We start from the raw sequence: 22,501 nt of genomic DNA, 5'->3' as shown, positions 1-22,501 counted from the left end.
TATATATATATATATATATATATATATATATATATATATATAATGGTAAGGAATTTGGACATTATCAACAAATAAATGGGAATATCACTGTGTCAAGAAAATATATCACCAATAATATTCTCCAACAAACTAGAAAATGTTGAATTCTCTTCAAAATACTTCTTCCTTAATAAGGAAAAGAAAGACAATGTATTCACTATAAAGACTTCCACTCAAGATGATCATAAGGTACCCATCAGTTTCTAGTACTTGGAGGCTACGTTTTTATGATATATCAAACTCAGGTATGCAGTTCAGCTCTTTACTGACAATATTGGATTGATAGACTGATCCAATACTATAGGTTCTATGACAAAACTTCTTTAAGTTGTAATTTTTTACTGAAAGAAGACCAGAAGTGCACCATGCTTAGAATAATCTGCAGTACTATTAGCAAGATTGGGAAATGCTTTACTGTGACACTGCATGACTCGGTATTTTTTCCAGTGACTACATTTTCACAGCGATTTATTGGATTAACTATAAAACACCCCCCCAACAATACTATTTTGTTTTTATTCAGCATTTGTATACCTTTCTGTGACTTTCACAGGCATGTTTTCTTGTTGTGACGTCTGACCATCCTGTGTTTCTGTAAAACTCTGAGTTTCTTGATGTCCCTGTATTGATTGATTGATTGTTTGAATCATTCATAGAGAAAACATGCCCTTGTGTCACCTATCCACCTTATGTGCATAGTGAGTGAGTTTCTACAGTGCCCGGGGAAATCTCAATCACAGTGTCAGGTAATTAAACTGTGACAGGGACAATATTGAGAGTGACAGGTGCTATATGAGATGTGGAAGCTGATATTTGTGGACTATGATAGGGAGATCAGGAGTGTGAGCCAAGGTTTTCTGTCTGATTCTAGTTGTGTTCACATTTTGATCCTTTATATGACTGTTCCTACTAGCACGTGATTCTGATCATTGACTTAATCAATCACTAAGCTACATTTGCGCTCCTTTGGTAAAAAAGACATCCTGATGAATTCTAACATAGGTACCAATGTGAAAGGAACCATAAATGGGAGAAACCACTTCCTTTGAATTCCTACTACATGCCATATACTGAGAGAAATGTCTTGACACACATTATTGAGAAAAGTCTGAGAGGTGCAAATCAATATCCCACTTTTACATGTGTGAAAGTAAAGTTTGCTAAAGTCACAGAGCAACCAGGAAAGCATTTGAAATTTGAACCTAGTAATGTCCAAATTTAAATCCAGGCACTTACAGATAATAGTACCAACAAAGCTGAAATTGAAAGGCAGGGTTTCCCCTTTACTCAATATTGAGCTCTGTGAAGAAGGATCATGGAGACACTGATGAATGTGGCAGATGCTCTTCCTGGGAAAATAAATAATTTTTGAATATTCTTTTAGAGAATTCATGTACTCTGAAACATATCCATCCATAGCTGCCTGGGTCTCAGAATGACTCAACCTATAAAGCTGAAACCGTGCCTTATAAACCTTTCTTCCCACTTGGTACATAGGGACAGAACTGTCAGTAAATATTATTGAATAGAATAAAAGAATTTAAAAAATAAACAAATAAATTATTTTTTTTTATTTTCATGATTAATAGAAATTATGCTTGTATGGAATTTGGGGTTACTTATATATCACTATATCCCATATTCTAATATTTATTGAGATCTACTAAATTCCAGATGTTTATAATCAGTCTCTGTATTAATGCTATTTAGTCTCTATATTAATTAATTTAATCATTATTATGATCTTCAATTATATAACCTTATTTTGACACTAGAACAATACCTGATAAAGAGTGGGGAAATTTAAGTGATAGGAAATATATATGCTCCTTAGTATTAATATTAATTTAGATATTTATTATTGCAAAGCACAAATCCAAATACTTTACATACATTATTCTATCTTATTCCTCACAATACCATGCAGAAAGTTCTCTTACAAACTTTGTTTTTCTCAAGAAATACTTGAAATTTAGAGAAAATAAAGGGTTTTGTCAAAGTTTAAGAAGCTATTGAGGACTAGAGACATTTTAATCCTGGTTTTTCTGACCTCAAATCCCCTGCAAAGTGAGACACAGGAAAACAACTTGCCTAGAATCACACAGTTACTAGATCAAAGCGTGGAGATTAAGTCCATTGTTTTATCCATGAGACCATTTTAATTCTACATTTGATCACTGTTATGGACTGCGTGTTTGTTTCCTTCCTTAATTCTTACATTAATACCCTAACATCCAATGTGATGGTATCAGGAGAAGAGGCCTTTCAGTGCTCTAGTATTCTCCTCTTAACTGAAACTGATTTCAATTCCTTTGCTTTCAGTTACCCATGGTCAACAAGAAGTACTATAGTAAAATAATAGAGAGAAAAGCAGAAGAAAACCACATTCATAAAACTTTCATTACACTATATTGTTATTAATTATTAGTGATGTTTAATTTCTTACTGTGCTTAATATATGTTAAATTTTATCATACATATGTGCATAAAGTCACATGCTATGTAATGCTGTTTAAGTCAACATTGGGCTGGATAGATGATGGTAGTCTCATAGTTTATGTGTTCTATTGATGTCAGAACAATCTTAGTTTATGTAAGTATATCTGATGATATTTGCTCAATGGTGAAACTGCCTAATGACACATTTCTTAGAATGCATTCTGTCATTAAGCAACGCATGACTATATACAGGATTCCGGGTTATCCAAGATTTCTGACATCCACTGGGAGCTCTTGCAATGCACCCCTCTTTGATGAAGGGGACTGTTATAATTATGAAAGTGGAGGTCTAGAAAACCAAATTGGTGCCCTTATTAAAACAGGAGAGTTTGTTCTCTCTCTTTGTTCACTGATATGTGAGAAATTGATGAGAAGAGGATTCTTACCTGGCCAGCCCAGTCATCAGGATTATGAGAATGAATTATGAGAATGAATTTGTGTAAGCAAATATGACTGCCACCCAACCTGACTAAAATAATACTTTAATATCAAGAACAGAAAGACAGCATGTTGTGTTGTCCTAATTTATAATTTGTTAACTCTAACAAGCTATGCTCTCTGTAAGTCAACGGATAGCAAAGGAAAGAGAGATACTGCTTTCACACACCAAACTTGGAAATATTATTGATCTCATGATGCCCCAAACATTTTAGACAAATAGTAATCAAATGTGTTGTAAATGCTTAAACTTGACCTAAACTCAATTAGGCTACAGAATGTCTCATTTCTTTCCCATTCTCAAATAAATGTGTTCTTACATTGAAACTAAAGAAATTAATAAGGAGTCAAAGGAATTACCAAAAGAGGCAAAATATGGCTAGTGGTATTTTATGTTATGAGATTGGATTAATTATAAGACTTTCTATTAAAGTGTGTAATTTTTGGCTACTTCCAAATTTCATCATTTGAATGTCTTTACTACCATTTTCAGTCCATGTTCATTCTCTCCATAAACAAGCATATATACATCAAAAACTAGGGTACCTACATCCCACTTAGCAAATAAGTTTACATTAAAAAAATTGCAGGGAGGCATTAAAAGTCTATGTTATGATCATGGGTTTTAAAGCCAGAAAGACCTGAATTTAAATCTTGTCCCTATTGGCAGCTGTAGAAACTTCAGGAAAACATTTATCTAATCTAAATTACAGTTTTATCCTCAGTAAAATAGAGATAATAAAATAGAAGTCTCATAGGGTTATGGATATTAGCATAAGATAATATAGATAAAGCACTTGGAATAGGCTCTGCATATAAAAGTACTTAATAAATGGTAACTGTGTTAAACACCCAACTTGCATTTTCCTAAGATTTAGACTTGCTAGTACTATTCTCAGACAATATATATATATATATATATATATATATATATATATATATATATTCATTCATTCACTCATTCTCATATATATATATACATACACAAACACACACACTAACATTCATCCTCTAGTGAAATTTTTTATTCATTAGTCTTCACTCCAATGTTGTGATATTTGATTATTATCCCCATTTCATAAAAATGAAACCAAAGCTCAAAGAGGTTAAGTAATTTGCACAAAATTAGTTACCTATAACTTTCTTGAATGCATCATTTCAGCTTTTGTCTATATGGTTATACAATAATCAAAAAAGAACCATAGCCCCAATATAAATAAAATACAAAATATGTATGATGACCTATCCTATCATGTTACACCCTGCTTTCCAGTAAAGTAGAGCAAGCAACACACAGATAGCCATAAAGATAAAATAAAAAAAATCACAAACAAGTTTATAAAAACTCTGGCCAAAGTATGCTTAATATTATTCAGACCATTAGTCTTCAGTGCCATATTGAAAATCCCTTGACATTATGACTTTGAATCTATTGTACTTGTTATTTTTTGGTATTGAAAAACACATAGTCCAAGATAAAACCAATTATACAAAAAGAATTAGGAATTAGAAAGTGGTGAATTGTATAGTCTACCCCTCTTTAAAAAAATAGTCCAATAAAAAGGAAAGAAGCATGGAGAAAAGGTAAATAGTGGAAATGGGAGGGAATCTAGTACACATCAATCCAAATTCAAATCCTAATTACTTGTTCAATTTTTTCTTTTAAACTCATGAGTAGGATGACATAAGGATTCTTGCTAGATTCATTTTGTGTGTGTGTGTGTGTGTGTGTGTGTGATAAAGTTATCATCATACAGTGTGAATGGCTAAAGTACTTCAAAGGGATAATAACTGTACAGTAGGTGAAAAGCCTACCACAGAAATAGGCATCACTTTATCAAAAATTTCTGTGAGCTGCAGGTATCTATTGATACTTGCTGATAGACTTAATAGAACATTTTGTAAAAAAAATTACAAAATATTAAATATATGCACAAATTTTTATACTTAAATCTCAAAATCTCTTGCCTACATTGTTCCTTCCTGCCCATGAAATTCTATTTAATTTCCAATATTTTGTTCATTTAATCCTATTTTGCCAAATGCCTGCTCCTGCACAAGGTTATGTGCAAGAACTATTATGGTAAATTTGTGTAGTTTGACAATAACTGGAATTATAATAGAAATTCAATGATAATAGCTATTTGAGTCTATGAAAATTTCTGAAAAGTAACACAAACAAATTTTATGGAAAATTAAGGGAGTTTGATCAGCATTATAAATCACATTTTTTTCTGACTTTCTGTGTTTTTCTACTTTAGTGCAAATATTATTTAGATACAAAATTCACTATTGACTATTACAAACTTTCTCAATTTATCAAATTATTAGCCTTAAGTTTCATGCACAGTTTTTTTATAAGTATGACTCAAGTATAAAGAATGAATAGTTTTGTGACTTGTGTTGCTGTTTGCATTTCAAATGACAAGTTTAATCATTTGTTTACATACAAAATCCTGTTTTTATTGAACAAGTTAGGGCTAAGTTAAAAAACTCAAATAACAGTTCCTTTTGATATCACAATATCATGTCATCTGTCACTAAAGAACACAAATTATCTGCTTCACTCTCTTCCTGTATTCATTGACCATTAGCTCCCTAAAGCTGCAGTTAAATGTTTCATAGTCCCCTTTCATTACCTCTGTTATCCTTGCACCTACGCAGTCTCCCATCTGAATTCAGCCCTCTCTTTTCTTGATCTGCATGAACCTTGTGACCAATGATTCACTAAAAACCCATAGATATTTGTCTCTGGGCTGGTTGGTAAAATTCAGACTGGCCCTTCTGTGGCCTGTGGATACAGGCGGATATTCAAGGTCTTAATGCTCTGCAGATAACTGTCAAGGAAGATAAGCTCTAGCTTCTGAAGACTCACACCAACTGGGGCAGCTACACCCCTTTTCTCCCTCAGAGGCAGTATGGAATATCTACCATCCCCTTTCCCACCACTGCCAGTTGTCTGACTTTCCCATAGCTCATTACAAAGTTCTTCTGCTGTATAACATAGCATGGAACCATGTGGCAGCAAATATATATTTTCATCTCGGGGCACATGCCCTGAAGTTTTACACACACTGTCGCTTCTTTCATTATCTTTTGCCTGTCTTTAGCCAAGAAAACATTTGCCCATCCCTCAAAATCTATCTGAAAGGACACTTCCTTTACAGATTTTTTTCTTAATACATTTCCTCTGCTTCCTAAGAAGAGTTGGCTGCACCATACTCTGTGATCAGCTAGCACTGTAATTCTAAGAATGTCTCTCATTCATAATTTCTCATGCTGTATTTTATGGGATATGTGGGTCCCTGCTCCCTGATAATACTGCAAAGATCAAGAAGAAAGGGATCCCAGTTTGCCCATTGCTATCTACCCCAGCCATGTCACAAAGTTTGCCACTGAAGTAGGACACAATAAAAATCTTCTTGGAGTTATTGAAGATCTATTTAATGGATGTTCTTTAGCTTCAGTGAAACAAATGAAAGAGATGTTGGAGTTGGGATACTGGAATTGAGATATTGGAGATATTGGAAAGAGATAAATAGAATTGAGAGTGATGGAGGGCAAGGGAGAGAAATGTGCATCTCCTTCTAAATTAATTATACTGAAGTCAGAGATATGAAGCAAAAAGTATCTGAGTGGAACAAGTAAGTGGTCTTTATAGTGTCTAGACACACTGTGAATCAATGTAAGAAAGCCATGGTATATTAAGCAATTAGTATATGCCAGCCAGAACACAAGGCATTTCATTGCTTTAACTCATTTAATCTACACAGCCTGTGAGTTATATATGATTCCCTTGATATTGACAAAGGGTGATGTTTAGCAAGACGAAACAGGCTGGAGTATCATCACTTGTGATGCTAGAGTTAAGAGTTCAATCCAACTTAGTGCAACCTGAGAATTAAACATTTTCCCCTATAGAGCCGATTTAAAAGTCTCATGAATAATAGGAGCTAACCTGGAATTAATAATAGTAGCATTAATAATGAAAATTTCTAACATTTACTAAGTCTTCATTTTGAGTCAGCGACAGAGATGAGCACTGGGGCACAGGTGAACTAGACACATTTTCCTCCTGAAGGCTCTAAACTATATTTAAATTAAATGGAAGCTACAGCCCTGCTTATCTACCTTAAAGTAATTCTGGGATTTATCAAACAAACAGAAAGAGCTTCATTTTGTTTAGCTTTGTTTTGCTTCTGTGACTGTAACAGGAGGGAAAAGAGTCTCTTTATCAAGCAGTGTGAAGGCGAGAGGCTTTATTCCACACCAGGCGAGTGACTTCAATAATTACCAAAGGAGCTGGAGACACCAGCTCCTTCCAATTAACTTCTGTTACGGAGTGCTGTTGACTGCTTGCCTGACAGCCACGCACAGATGGAAGGAAAGGACTACACACAAGATTTTTTGCATTTCATAGTTCACAGATTAAAAGCAGTGTCAAGAGCAAGTCGGAGTGAAGGAATTGATTTATTTGGTGCTGACTGTGTGGGGAAGGGCGGCTTCTGAGTCATTACAAACAAGGTTGAGGTGCTTTAATATTATGTTCTACCTCTTGGAACACAAATCAAACAATTTTTTTTTTCCCTTTCAGATGCATTCACTCAGAGAGTTTCACTATCAGAAAAGGTGGCTAGCTCCAGCTCCCTTAAATTCTAGCCCTTATCATCTAAGTGGTAGCTGCCATAACCACTCTGACCTTGGCTCAAATGCTTGTTGGGAATTGTTGATGGAGAGAGGGAACAGGCAGCCACTGGACCAGTTAGAGAGGACCCCCGAGAGACTGCCCTAGGCCAAAGAGGAAGCAAACCAGATTTCCAGGCCCAATTTATCATAACATATTAATCATAAAAATGAAGAGTGATAACAGCAACTCCAAGAGTATCTACTTATGCCAGGCCTTTGTAACTATCTGCTTGTGTGTGTACTGATTTTTATATTCATTGCATTTCTAGGGCGTAAGAAATATTATTATATTCACTTAATAAATGAGGAAACTGAAGAACTGAAAAGTAACTTGCTCAAGGATTAACAGCTTACAAATGGGTGAATATGAAATCAAGTCCAGCTTGTTTTGGTCATAACATCCAAATATTTGGAAACAATATGACACAATAGCTATGGGATCTAAACACAACATCAGTAAAGTACTGTGTAAGCATGGAAATCCATGTGTGTGGGTACACATATGTATGCATATCAACACATACATCATATGTGTGGATCTGAATATGTCCATACATGTAGATGATCATGTGTATATATAGAGAAATAAACAGAATGTGTTACAGCTCCTCAAAATTTCCCTCTAGATTAGCATACATTGATACTTCTTTCCTAATCCAGTCTTTAATATAATATACAATTTCCCAATTCCCATATTCCCTCTACATTAATCAACAGAACTTTGGAATTTTATTATAAGCCAGAGCTCTCCTTCTCCCTTGATGATTGATGTATTGATTCAATCTATTTATAATTCCATATGGCTAAATTAATTTCTACTTCTTCAATGCATGATAGTTTTTAATTGTACTTAATCATTTGGATTGTGATCCCATCAAATTCAGATCAAAGCCAATGACACAGGCGAGGGCACTTTTTCTTGACACTATAACCCTAAGATGCATCCATGGGATCCAACTTCTTTTAGGTTGCCACCTTATCTTGCAAAGATCGCTCACTTCTTTAACCATATTGTTTAAATATTTATATTATAGATATTCTAATTGAACATTAGAAAAAGTGATAAAGTTACAATTGAAGAGAAGACAAAGATGCTCAGCAAATAATCAATATTTAATTACAAACTTGAAAAATACTAGCAAAAAAAATATACAACTACAGTATGATACAGTGCCAGGAATCATGGAAGAGTTCCATAAAAAACACCAAGTGAAACCAGAGTGCTGAAGACAGTGGAGAGTTATTGCTCTCTAAAGAACTCTATGGTGAATTTGTTATTGTCAGCATTTTTACAGAGAAGTGACTTATGCTGGCTCTGGTGGTAGGACTTAAAGCTGAATGTTTGAGTTGAGGTTAGCTCCACAGCCTGTACTCATGATCATAGGTTATAGCATGAATATAAATGGTGGAGAAATGCAAAAAAAAATAAATAAATAAATAAAAAACAAAAATAAATAAGTAGAGAAAATCAAGGAACAAGAACTACAACAAAAGTTAAGGGATAAAAGTTTTAAGAAAAACATAGGCATCAAGCTGAATTCTGGTGGACAATCAAACAAGATAAGGAAAAAAATGCCCACTGTGTTTAGCAACATGTCCAAAGGGACCCCTCCTGACAGAGGGATGGAAGTAGAATCCACTTTGAATTAGCAGATAAGATTGGAAGAGAGGGGAAGAGAAAAAAATCAAGATACAGATGTCTTTGAAAATTTAGTTTATATGGGATGAAAGCAAATAAATCAGCAACTGGTTGGAAAATATAAGCCCAAAACATTTTTGTTTCATTTAAGGGAAAATAAAGGCTGGGCATTGTCTAGTGCTTGTGGAAAGAGTACTAAAAGGAGAGGTTGAAAACACAGGAGAGATTAATCTATGTTGATATTCAATGTTGCTAAATTCCAAAGACAACATAAATAATCAGGATATAGGTTTACAAATGAAGGCTGCTTGAGATATTGAGGAAGAGAACAGCAAATGTACCTGGAAGAAATAAAGAGAAAAAAGAGCAGGTACTGGCCAGAGCACAAACTGGGAAGATGGAACCCAAGGTGAAAGATCTATTGAGGTGGTCTAGCTTGGATCAAGGATGCGTGAGTCAGAGGCATTTGATCAGTGCAAAAAAATTGGTGGGGGAAACAGAGATTTGTAGGCTTCATAGAAGTTTGAAATAGTCGGTTCAAGGAATGGGAAGTAGAGCATAGTAAAGGGGAACACTGCTGGGTAGAGCAAGACCAGGAGATGAAACCTTGGTACACTCACAGTGATGCCAGTTGCCCCACATTGTGTTGTGTTAACAGTGTTGAACTGCATAAGTAAATGTACTAATAATGTAAATATTTACTTATAGAATCCAGACTCAGGAAGAAAAAGAGTCTTAAGTAGCAGGTGTATATGTGGTAATTTCATATAAAAAATGTGTCTTGAGGATGAAGACTTTGACTTTTTTTCTTAATTCAAGATGTCCACATTCTGAATTAATTTTTGTACAGATGACACATAATGATGTTTTTGGCATTTGGTCTTCACTAACTCCTGATATTTGTAATCATGCCATGTGTTTCAGCTTCTCAGATAAAAATCTCTGTTCTTCCTTCCTTCCTTCTTCTCTCTCTACTATTATTTTTTATTGCCTCCTCTCCTACCTTCTGTCTTCTCTAATACTCCTTTCTTTCCACCATACTTATACAGAAAGAATTTTCAACCCTGGTTATAAATTAAAGTTATCTGGGGAGCTTCTCAAAAGCTAACTAGTTGAAATCAATTCAGAATATCTGGTGCTGGTTCCAGGCATCAATATAACACTAGGAATATGAACAAATATGATTCAGAATCAAAACATCAATGTCACACTAGGTATATGAACAAATATGATTCAGAACCAAAAATCCAATAAAATAGTTGTTTTTCATATATATATATATATATACACACACACACACACACACATATTTCAGTAACAAGATAATATGTATAGAAATAGCAGAACTAAAACAAAACAAAACCAGATGTTCCCCAGCCCTTCATGTGTCCTCAGCCAGTCCAGATTACAATCCATTCCATTTGATGATGTGCCCTACATGTTGCTATGTGAATTCTGATAGATCTAGGGGAAAATCAGATGATACTTTTCCCTGGTGAAATTAATACTTTGGTAGAAATAGGAGGTCAGGTTTCTCATTTTACTCATTCTTCTATGTGAAACCTTAAGCAAGTAGCCTTACTCCTCAGAGATTCCATTTATTAATTTATAATTTGGAATGCTAAAACATACTTCTTACAGAAATTCTAGAGAGGGAGAATATAGCCCCTAGTATCCAAAAGCAAATTGATTTCATAATTGCATCACAATAGCAATTTATCAAATGTCTTTTATTGGTATGTCAGCAGTACCTGCTATGTTGTATTGAGTGATCTGAAATGATCATTGAGTTAGTAAATGGTTTGAGAACTCCTGTGCCTTCTTTAAAGCATAAGAGTTGATGAATGAAAATCTCAGATAGTAGCTTTTAGGCTGTCCAAAAGGCATAATTTTTGCCTCTTTCTTACTTAAACTATGAGAGGACAAGATTGTATACAGAGTAAAAAAAAAAAATTAAGCACTCCATGAATTATTCCTAGGAGATAAGTAGACCACATTTCTAATGGCTGAGATACCTCAGTCAACAAAACAGAAGTGCTATCTGAGAAGGGAGAGGTATCCCTTTGTTCAAGACAAATCCTAGACTTGAATTTATATTTGTGTTACTGATGGTTCTTCTTGGGAAATTTATTTATTTTCAGAATACATCTGGTCCAAAGTTGGCTAACATTTTAATCCCAGCTGAATGACTGCTGTTTGGGAGTGCAGTTCTAAGCTTCCAGGGCTTTCATTCTCTGCCAGACCAGAGTGACCACACAGCTTCTAGGCGAACCTCCTGGAACCTCATTTTGGATTACCTTCAGTTTCCCAGGCAGGGAGTCTGGCTGTATGACGGAGTCTTCTCAGCTTTCATGGGGTTCCAAGATGCCTTTGCTTATAAAAGAGAAAATAAGCCTGGATAAAAACTTGTTTTTCTATTTGGTATAATGGCATCTGCTGAAGAAGAAACTATTTTGGAATTATCAGACACCTATAGTTGTTGCACCAGCTAGTGTGTCTTCTATAAGAAAAAAGCAAATATATCATTTTATTCTAATGAAGTCACTTTATTCTCTTTTAGAGTTTATACATTTTTTCACATATATTTAGTGTGTCAAGTCCCCTGTTTTGTATCAAGTATATGAGAAAGCATCAGAAAATAAAACAAATGACAAGGTCCTAGAATAAAATTAATTATTATTATTTTGAGATGGTTTAATAAAATAACTATTTATCAAAATGTGCTCCGAGTGGACTCCTACAAACCTACCCTGGGGTTAGAAAGGAACTGAGGACCAAGTGCTAAAATAATTAGAAAGTAATTCCCTCTCATTTGCTATCTTTCCCACTGCTTCCTACTGGGGCTCTCCATTGGTTGAATCCAACAAAAGGTCAGGTTAGAGATTTATTGGTGTAGCCTTGCAAGTTGGTCTCCCAGATACAGCAGGGTGGGTACAGAAGGGTGTGCTCCTCCAGAAGGACAGATAGAAGATAATCAGCACACTGGGAAAAGAAAGATGATTGAAGGTCACTGCTCTGATTTTCATTTTTAAACATAACCACAAGGAAGTTACTGATGAAATATGACTGATTTTTTTTCTGCTTTTACATGTTGCCAAAAAATAAAAATCAAAGTGAATTAGTTTCAATCATTATAATATGGCATTAACAGTGTTCTTTCTCAGGGGCAAGGCACTGTAAAGAAAGAATGATAACTTTGTAGCTCAATAAATCCAGTTACAATAGTGACTTTGACACTCATTTTCTATCTGACTTTCAGTAAATTATTTAACCTTTCTGAACCTTAATTTCCTCATCTGTAAAAACAGGATTAGTTGCATCTACCTATTACTATGCATGGCACATGTAATAATTCAGGAAAAGAATTTTACAAATGTTTAACAATATTACAACTTCATAAATATCCATAAAATTATCAAATGATATTTAATAAATTGTATTCATAAGCTTAATATTTATTTATTTATTTTTACTTACACAACTCCTACATTAAAATATCAAATTTAAGGGCCAGAAAAGCCTGATAAGCATTGATTTATGCCTCTTTGATCCCATATTTACTAGTTTCAAAAAGTGAGCATGCCAACAAAAAGGCTATATTTATTGATATTTAAATTGACCATTGTTATTCTGAACCTTTATCCAAAGCATAATAACAACCCTGTTAAACAGAGGTTGCAACTATTTTACTAATGATGAAACCAAAGTTCAGAAAAGTTAAGGAATTCTCTCATGATCACATAATTTGTTAATGAGGTAATTCTGTTGTTACAACTCCAGATTCTTTTACAGTATATTAAGCATTATGGGATAAGACATGGCCTGGACACATCACACAGAATCCATGCTTGTGTTTATTATTTATAGTAAGCAAGATGATGGAGGGTCAGAAGTAAAATGAGTAAGGCCTGAAATTACAGAGCAATTAGCCAATATTATTCAAGGCATAGAAGATTTGAAGGGAATGCTACAAAAATATTCACTTTTTGAAACACTGGTAGGAAGAACAGGAGAATGAAACTAAAAGGTAAAGAGTTCTCACAGGAGAGAATACTTGCTTGCTGGAGATAATTAAACAGAAGATGAATGAAAGTCAGTAATGCTATTTTGAGTCTTTTATGAAGAATAAAGCAGTCCAGCCATTTCCTAGAATGTCCTCTGAATCCTCAAGTTCATTCATTCTAAAGCCAAATTTCAGTCATATATAAATCAAATATATTTAGTAACTGTCATATACAGTTTTAGTCTAGGATATTTTAAGTGCATAGAAAATAAAACTGACTCAGAATAGTTTAATCCAAAAGGGGAATTGATGGAAAGATATAGATATTTCATGGGGTAGAGTTTATGGCACCTGGAATCAGGGCTCAGGTTACTCTGCTGTTCCTCATCTCTGCTTCTCTCCAATCATTTCCTTCCTTTTCTTTCTTTTTCAGACCCTTCCTTTTGGCATGTGCATACCCCAAGAACTACAGGTCTACCCCGCCTCCATCTTTAGCACATCACAGCACAGCACAGAACAGATTGAAGTCCCAATTGATAGGAAAGAGAATCTGCCAAACTCCACTCATTTCAAGTGTTTTCTCCAGCCCAACTGGCTGTTAGGAGGTGATGTCACTGAATTCCAGTCCAGAGACTCTGACCAAGTAAAGTCTTTCAGCTTTATATATATATATATATATATTTTTAATTGATATTAAAAGTACTAAATGTTAATTGTACAAAACTGGGGAAGGAAATCTAAGGAAGTTATTCAAAACTTACCAAGAAAAAACAAATTTTACAGATTTGGCATTTAACTCTACACATAAATTCACTTATATAATTCACCTTACATCCTATATTGTAATTTAAGATGCTTTTTTTTTCAAATTAACATATTTTTCTCTTGTTGTCTTCTAATTCTCAGGCCTATTTAGGGTTGTCCTACTGCTCTTGAAGGCTCTGAGTTCCTCTCACTTACTCCTAGGAACAGTGTCACCTCTGATGTTCTGACTGTCCTCTCTGTCAGAGACACACTTTAGGATGCTTCTGTTCAGACCCATTTAACAATTTTAACATTTTTTATTTATACTTGATATTCCTTTTTTGGTGTGTTTTGTAATGGCTGTATAAAATTGTATAAATTTCTGAGTAAAAACATTCGGTTGTTTTAATTTTTTGTTAAAAGTAATGTTGGATTGTACATTAGAAAAAGATACAGATGTAGAGATTTAGATATACATATACTTTGTGTTTATAACTTCTTATTTAGAATGATTTTCTGGGAACAGAATTACTTGGTAAAAATTGAGATTGACAAAAACTATGTGGTTCTTGATACAAATAGTCATCCAAAAAGGCTGTACCAATTTGAGGTCCGAAATACAAAAACACCTCCATCAATAGACTTATCAACTGGAAAGAATAAAATATCTTATTATGCTTTTTTGTCATCATAAATGTTGAAATTTGGAATTCCTTTAATTGATATTCTAATTCAATTATTCTAATTCATATTTTGTTATACAGAATTTTTATTTTTTCCCCAGCCTTTCAAAGTCACTAATTTATGTAACCTAGGTTTTACTTGCCTATAATCTTTCTCAAAAGAAAACAGATTCTGGTCTGATATTCAATTTAGATAACAATCACAGAGTTGTAAAGACCATTTCAATGGGTTCACGAGAATAGAGTTTAAATGCAAGCTTCAAGTGTCCAAATTGTCCTGCTGTCATTTAACTTCTTCTGGTCTTCATTTAATCATTCATGCACAGGACAGAGATTAGGAACCCTACCTGAAAGGATAGGAGTCCTTTCTTCTCACTGGTCTGAGAACACAGGTGATGCTTGTATATTAGAGAGTGTCACCCCTCACATGACCTTCATTTCCTTAGTCTCTAAACTCAAGAAATACTGTATTTAGTTAATAGTTTTGAATTGCCTTACTCTTTTCCATCCCCAAGAATTTTTATTTTAAAATTACATTTAGGTATATCTTGCTTATATGTTACAAAATCTCTTGTGTCATAATCATTTCTCATTTTAATGTCTATTTCTTGCTAAATGTATGTATAAATGAATAATAAGTGAATGAAGCATTACTTTTTCTGAAAAACATTTCCTCTTCATCCAAATTCTCTTCATTTTTATTACTTATTAATATTGTGGGTTTCTTTTTGTTTGAGGTAACAAATACAAGACTATTCTTATTGAGAAGACTTCATTTCTTAAGCATAAAACAATATGGTACTAAGTAGGATGTATACATCTGATGATAGTTCAAATGAAATCAAATGGTAAAAAGACACACACACACACACACACACACACATATATATAACCTGCAAAGGTGAATTTGGCTTACTATATGGGGAGAGATTCAGAGAACACACAACACAAACTATGTAAGCCTTTCTCTTCCATTAAAAACATAAGAGGTCCAATACTTCTGGCAATTTATCAGGACCATGAAAATTATTTCTCACAAATGATCTAAAAACTGCATATTACATGAGCCATTTTTAGATTCAAATATGTCATTGCCTTTGTAAAACCCCCCAGAAGTCACTTTTTCTGCCCCTGAAATGGAAAAGTTCTCCTGGCCCTTATGTTGCTAAGAATGATGGATCTTCTGCTAGATCTTTGATGGACTGTGTAGAATCCACCTCCACTCCTCCTCCTGATTCCCATGGGATATCCAGAGTGAGCAGGATGTAAGATTTTACTGTCCAAAGAGTAATAATTCGTTATTTGTTTAATTAAATCTATCCTGACTGTATCAATGATAAAGTGGCCTTTTAAAGTAATTTACTTAATATAACATGAGATGATTTCTACAAGTAAATTAATAATTTAACAATTTACTATATGGCTCATCAATTACATTTCTGCAAAATACCCCAAATAAATGAAATCCGGTAGCTTCAATAGAAATATTTGCAAAATCACATACACAGTAACATTACGTACAGTAGCCAAAAGGTTGTAACAACCCAAATGTTCAGGAACAGATCAATGTATTAAAACTATGGAATAACATTCAGCCTACAAAAGAAATAAAATTCAAATACATCCTAAAATATGGATACACCTTCAAAACACTATACCAGACAAAAAGAGGACAAGTTGTAGGGTATGATTTTGCTTATATGAGGTACCTAGAGTACTCAAATTTGTAGATAGAAAATAGCAGTAACAAAGCACTGGAAGGAATTAGGTACTAGGCAATTAGTATTTAATGGGCACAGAGTCTCAATTTGGATAAGGAGAAAATTCTGTAGATGAATAATGGTGACTGTTGTATAACAATGTGAGTATAATCAATGCCAATGAACTGAATACTTATAAGAGTTTATGTGGCAAAATCTATGATATATAATATATATATATATACACATATATATACATATGTGTAGATAAATAAATATCTACACACATGCATACAAATCAATAAATTATTTAGATTGTTACTCAAATATGGAAAACTTCATTAAAATAATAAATAACATTTAATAAATACTAGTAGTGAATAGGCATGAGTTGTGGGGCCAGATGGAACTTGTATTTCAAATAATCACAGTTACATCCTTGCTGAGAATCTTTGGCATTTGTTGGCCTTTCTTAAACTCACATTTAGTGCCTCAAAAGTAGAGTTATTATAAAGATTTGCAAGGTAACATGCAAAACACATGAATGTGAACACATTGCAGAAAACTAAATAACAGTTCCAATTGTCTTGTCGCCATTGTTTATGTTATAATTAATATGCTTCAGAATGCAATAGGAGACTGAAATGTTTTCTATGCAGTGTTTTTTCCACATAATATAAATTTGGTTAGAAATCAAGTTATGAAAACTGAGATTTTCCTTCCAGAGAGTTATTGAATATTTTATCATTTTAGAAGTCTAATTTTCTTCACTCATTCTCAGTGTCTTCTGCCTTTATAAGATAAGGGACCCATTCAATTTATACTGTCAAACACTAGCTGCCTAGCTATCCAAAAGACTATTCCTTTTAACCTTCTTTTATGTTTACCTTGCTGAAAATATAGTTAAATGCTTTCAATATAATATAAAACCACCAACAGTCAGAACTTACTAAAGACTTCCATCCTTCCAAATGTAAGCAGATCTTTTGAGAAAGATGAACATTTCAGCTTAATAAAATTTTACATACCTGACTTTGTAGACAATGCATGAGGAAGTAAGGTCATTTACATTTTGTTAAATGAATTTCTGTTGAATGCTTATTATGTGAGCATAATATGTTTGGGTTTGGAAACCAAACAACCAAAAAAAAAAAAAAAAGAAGAAGAAGTTTATTTCCATAGACTCTAATCACACATAGCTAAAACCTGCTGAGTTTATTTATGTGACTTTTCTCTTCTGAACCAAGCCTCATGGTGGAGTTTAAGATAGAGGAGAAGTGAATGACATAATGAGGTAAGCCTTATTCAGCTCTCTATAAAATTAATTTGAGCTACCTAATAAACTTCCTTTATAACATTAGTACACGGAATACTACTTCTTGGCTATGTTTTCTGATTATACTCTGCAATGTCTGGAGGGCACTTCTGCCTATATATGCTTATTTCCACCTTATACTAAATCTTCTGTTGGCCTCTCTGAAGTCAGCTCTTCCTGTTGCCCTCTACAATATCACCACACACGAAGTTCCTATAGCAGATTGTATACTGTTCTATATTTGTTTTTTTTTATCAATACCTAATGAGATGACATTACTTTTATTTAAATTTAAAACACCTGGTTGAAAAAATAAGTATTCTTCTCTGCATTTATATTCTTCATAGTTTCAGAAAATTGGTTATCGCAAATTAAATAAATGTAGTACTTGATAATAGGATTCAGTTTAGATAATGCTATACAAACAAGGAGCTTTACTCAGTCTTTCTAGCTATAAAGTACAGTAACAATGCACCCTATTACTAGTGTTGCAAACTTTCACAAATGTTTAGACTACATTGATAGATCTTATAAGAAGTTATTTCCCAATATTTCTCATGTACTTTGCTCATTTCTGCCTATTGTTCTCATTATTCCATGTGGAGAGTTTGCCATGAAACTTAAATGCAAGCTTATATATAAAGATAAGCAAAGAAATTAACATTTAAACTAATAATATATTTATAGCATAGAATAACTATGTTACAGAATTAAATTAAAATGACTGAGGGAACTGTCCTCCTCAATGAAAAATCAACCAGACATTTTTAATGGAACAGTCCTCCAATTAGAACTTTTCAGGTCTACAAGCATTTAATTTGATCATGTTATGTAGAATACCATTGTTGTATAATTCTTTATCCAAATTATTATATTTTTAAAAAACTTCTGGATAATGACTACATGTGAATGAATATAGTGAATAAGGTAAATTAATATGGTAAATATGGAAATAGGACCAGAAAATAATAAAAAAGTCAATATTCTCACATATATTCTTTTAAGTACAAGTTTTGTATCCCTTATATTAAAATGCTTAGAACCAAAAATATTCTGAGTATAGACTTATTTGCAGTTTGTATTATTTACATATATATAATATGATACCTTGGGGATAGATCCAAAATCTGTTCATGAAATTCATCTATGTTTCATACACACATATGTGAATATCATATTCTGAAGGTCATTTTACACAATATTTTTAGTGTCCCTGTATTTTGACTATGATCCATCAAAGGAGGTCAGGTGTGGAATTTTCTACTTGCTATGTTATGCGGGAATTCAAAACCTTTTAGATTTTGGAGCATTTGAACATCAACTTTTCAAATTAGAGATGCTCTCCTTGTACCTACTTAATGAGGATTCTCAAAAAGGAAAACCTAGGAGAAAATCCTATTTTTTAATTTTCTATCCCTATGGAAATACTTTATTTAAATTAATAAATAACTATAAGACACTTCATGTTTGGCTACTGTGTTTAGAATTATTCCAGAAAAAATAAAAGACTTAAATGTTTACTATATCTAACAAACAAAAGACCACAGATACATCCAGTTCGAATGCCATTTCTATAGTTTGGGTTTCCTCTTTTAATTAAACTAGAGAAAGTTACTTAATACATTATCTTTATCTGTGATTTCCCAATTGTTGTTCATATTTAAATTTTATTATACTATAATTTATCCACCTTAGTTGATTATATCACACACACACACACACACACACACATACATTTTCCTGCCAACATACTATACTGTTTACATCATGATTTGTGTTAAATACTTTAAAAAATTTAAGGTGAATTAACTAAATTAGGTACTAAACTAAGTAGACAAAGTATGCTCTATCAAAGAAATGATAATAGTGATAATAGCTCTGTACTTGCTATTAACAATTTTGCAACAATATTAGTAATAAATTATAATGGTTACCATGTCATGAAATTCTAGCATGCTAGGTATTTTACATTCATTTTACTGAGTCCTCAAATAAATCAGAAATTATACACCATTCTCTACATTTGAAAACTGAGTCCATTTTATCTTAAAATGTGAAGTAACCAGAGTACACAAGGCCAAACAACTAGTAAGCCGCAAGGCTGAGGTCCAGGGTAAGGTTTGTCTGTCTGCTTTTTAAGCAAAGTCCTGTCAGAATGATTCCTAATCAGGGCTTATAATGCCATAGAGGATGGACTTCCACAGTGTTACATGGTGCTATATTGGACTACCCTTATTTCTCCTACCATTTGGCACCATTCCTTGCTGTCCAATACATCTGTTATAACAGCTGCAAAAACCCCTGTAACTCATGGTCACATCATTGAAAACACATGCTCAAAAAAAGAATAACAAAATTGCTCAATATTTTGGCAATGACTAGTTGTTAGCATTTGATGTTCAAATTATATGCCATCCATCTTAGTCCTCTGCACAGCTCCTTCATTAGAAGAGATGTAGAAAAGAAAGATGGACATAGGGAATCAATTAATGTAAGAGACTGACTAGAAAAAAAAAAAAAAAACATTCAATGGACAGTGATAGCTAGACAGACCAACCATTCACAGAGTTGGCAATCAGGACGTTGCTGCTGTCGCCACACTGGTGTATTTCTGGTGAGTCAGTAATTCCTCCTGTCTGTGGTGTTTATCTAGCTGTCCTTTTGGAGTGGATCAAGTGCTTAAAAAGAAACAGAAAATCTTTTCATGTCTCTGGCATGGGAAAAGTGAAATAAGCTCTGTCAATAAATATCTGTGGACTTCACAATTTCCATCTTGCATGCTTATTCATGTCTCTTCAAACCTCAAACAAGCTCCCCAGGGATTTGAGAGTATACAGTTTTCAGTCAAATTGCCACAAAAACCCATGGAGAATTCAGTTTGACTTGGGGATTACCCCCAATGTTTCTTTGATCTAAGTTGTAGCTTGTAGATTTTTTGGACTTTTTCAAACAGTCGTTTTGGAAGCAGTTCATGTGTAAGTCTATGTGTATTTCAATCTCTGATCTTGCAGGCTCCAGTTGGTTCAACTAAACCAGCATCTTGGACTGTTTTCATTGAAACTCTTAATTAACAAGGATATGAAATTGACACCCCAGGGGAAAACTAGAATCTCTAATTTAGATAATCCATTCTATTTGTTGAAACTAAATACAAATTTTAAATTAGGATTCTAACTTTAAAGATCTCATGGTCTTTATGCCACATTGGAGAGTTTCATATGTGATATTTCCTTTCCAGGAGAATCCAGAAAAATCTCCAAGTAGTACACACATTTCTTCCTTTAAAAGATAATGGTAGGAAGGTAGTGGGAACTTCAAAGAAAAACAAAAACAAGCAACAAAACATGGCATGATGAAAATGCCCCCTTCCCTGCCAGGATTATCTAGTATTTGCACTGTGTCAACACCTGTGTATGGGCTAGTGATTCCTTAACACTGACTCCACGGTTGTTGATCTCACAGGTTTGTTCTCTACTTTTCCCCTCCCTGCATACCCACCATAATTTTCATCACATTTCCTAAACATGCTAAACTAGTTCTTGCATATGTAGATTACAGTTGAGAGCTCTCTTCTGTTCTCACCTCCCTATTTCAGCCAATGGAATTCCTATGCTTAGAGTTTTCCTGGATATCCTTTCTTCAATGAGTCTTCCCTGATTTTCTAATTCTGAATCAGTGTCCCTTCCACATATTCCCATGGCATGTTGTTACCCACTCAAAGCCTTTTTTCACACGGCAAATGCTATTCTGTGGAGATTGCTTTTCCTCTTTTTCTTATGTCAACTGGGTATTGTGATACTTCTAATAATTAATGATAGAAACATGAATCCTTTTATATTGGTATAGATTTTGCCTTTCACAAAGTGTTTTCATCCACTTGATTTTATTTCCCAAACATATCTCTGAAGAGGAAGGGCAATGAGTGTGAACTTATTTCATAGTAGGTACATGATACATAGAAAAGCCCAGTGCACAGACAAAACAATGTGTAGAAAACTTTCTACTACAGGAAAGAGAGGGCTTAACAGTCCTGGTGCTCCAGAGTAGTGGTCTGGAATCTCAGTGTTTGTGCTAAGAATACACCTCCCATGGGCTCTTGCTGCCAATGATAGTGCAGGGAACTATCAAGACTAATCAATTTCTTTGAAACCATATCCCAGCTGATGACCCACTTTGATTCAAGGACTTCCCAGAGGCTTTGATAAAGCTAACTTCATCTGCACAGGCTAAGATGTGTTCAGTCAAATTCCTGCTTTTTCATTCAAACTCAGGCTTCTATCTTAGTCTATTGGATCTCCCAGCTTCTTCCAGCTCCCTCACATTTCCAATCATATAATCTTGTATTCTAATATAGTAACTGCATGCTTAATCCTGTCATAAGATAGGAGGAGGACCCAGACCTATACAACTAGTTCATGGTATGTAGCACAACCTAGGTCCCAGGCTTCATGGCTCTTCACCCTGTCTGATGTTGGATGAGAGCCTGAAAAGGTGGTGATTCCACTGCAAAATATTTTTGTATATCAAGCAACTTACATAATAAAATAACACAAGGAAGGAAGGAGAAAGGGAAAAAAAGGAAAGAAAAATATTGTTTTAGATGATAGGGACATAGCACTAGTATATGGGATTCATCCTCAAGGAGTCACTGGCCAAATCCGGAACTCTTTGAACATAAACACAATTTAGTATAGTAATTAATTTTGAGACTCTGGGAAAAACAGGAATTCATCATTCCAAAATGATAAAAATTAC

The 22,501-nt window shown here is 33.8% G+C and overlaps 1 protein-coding gene and 1 non-coding gene across 15 annotated transcripts in view; both read right to left on the bottom strand.

Moving 5' to 3' along the window:
* Tenm4 (teneurin transmembrane protein 4) overlaps window positions 1-22,501 on the bottom strand; it is a 2,842,490-nt gene that overhangs the window by 2,138,327 nt on the left and 681,662 nt on the right. The window lies entirely within an intron of this gene.
* Window positions 12,766-12,897, bottom strand: LOC125612181. Its single transcript, XR_007342522.1, has one exon. It is a non-coding gene; the product is annotated as a small nucleolar RNA SNORA13 (small nucleolar RNA).

The sequence above is a fragment of the Marmota marmota genome, unplaced genomic scaffold (genome assembly GCF_001458135.2).
Source record: "Marmota marmota marmota unplaced genomic scaffold, marMar, whole genome shotgun sequence".
NCBI classification, from domain to species: Eukaryota; Metazoa; Chordata; class Mammalia; order Rodentia; family Sciuridae; genus Marmota; species Marmota marmota.
This window is presented reverse-complemented; position numbering and strand designations above follow the sequence as displayed.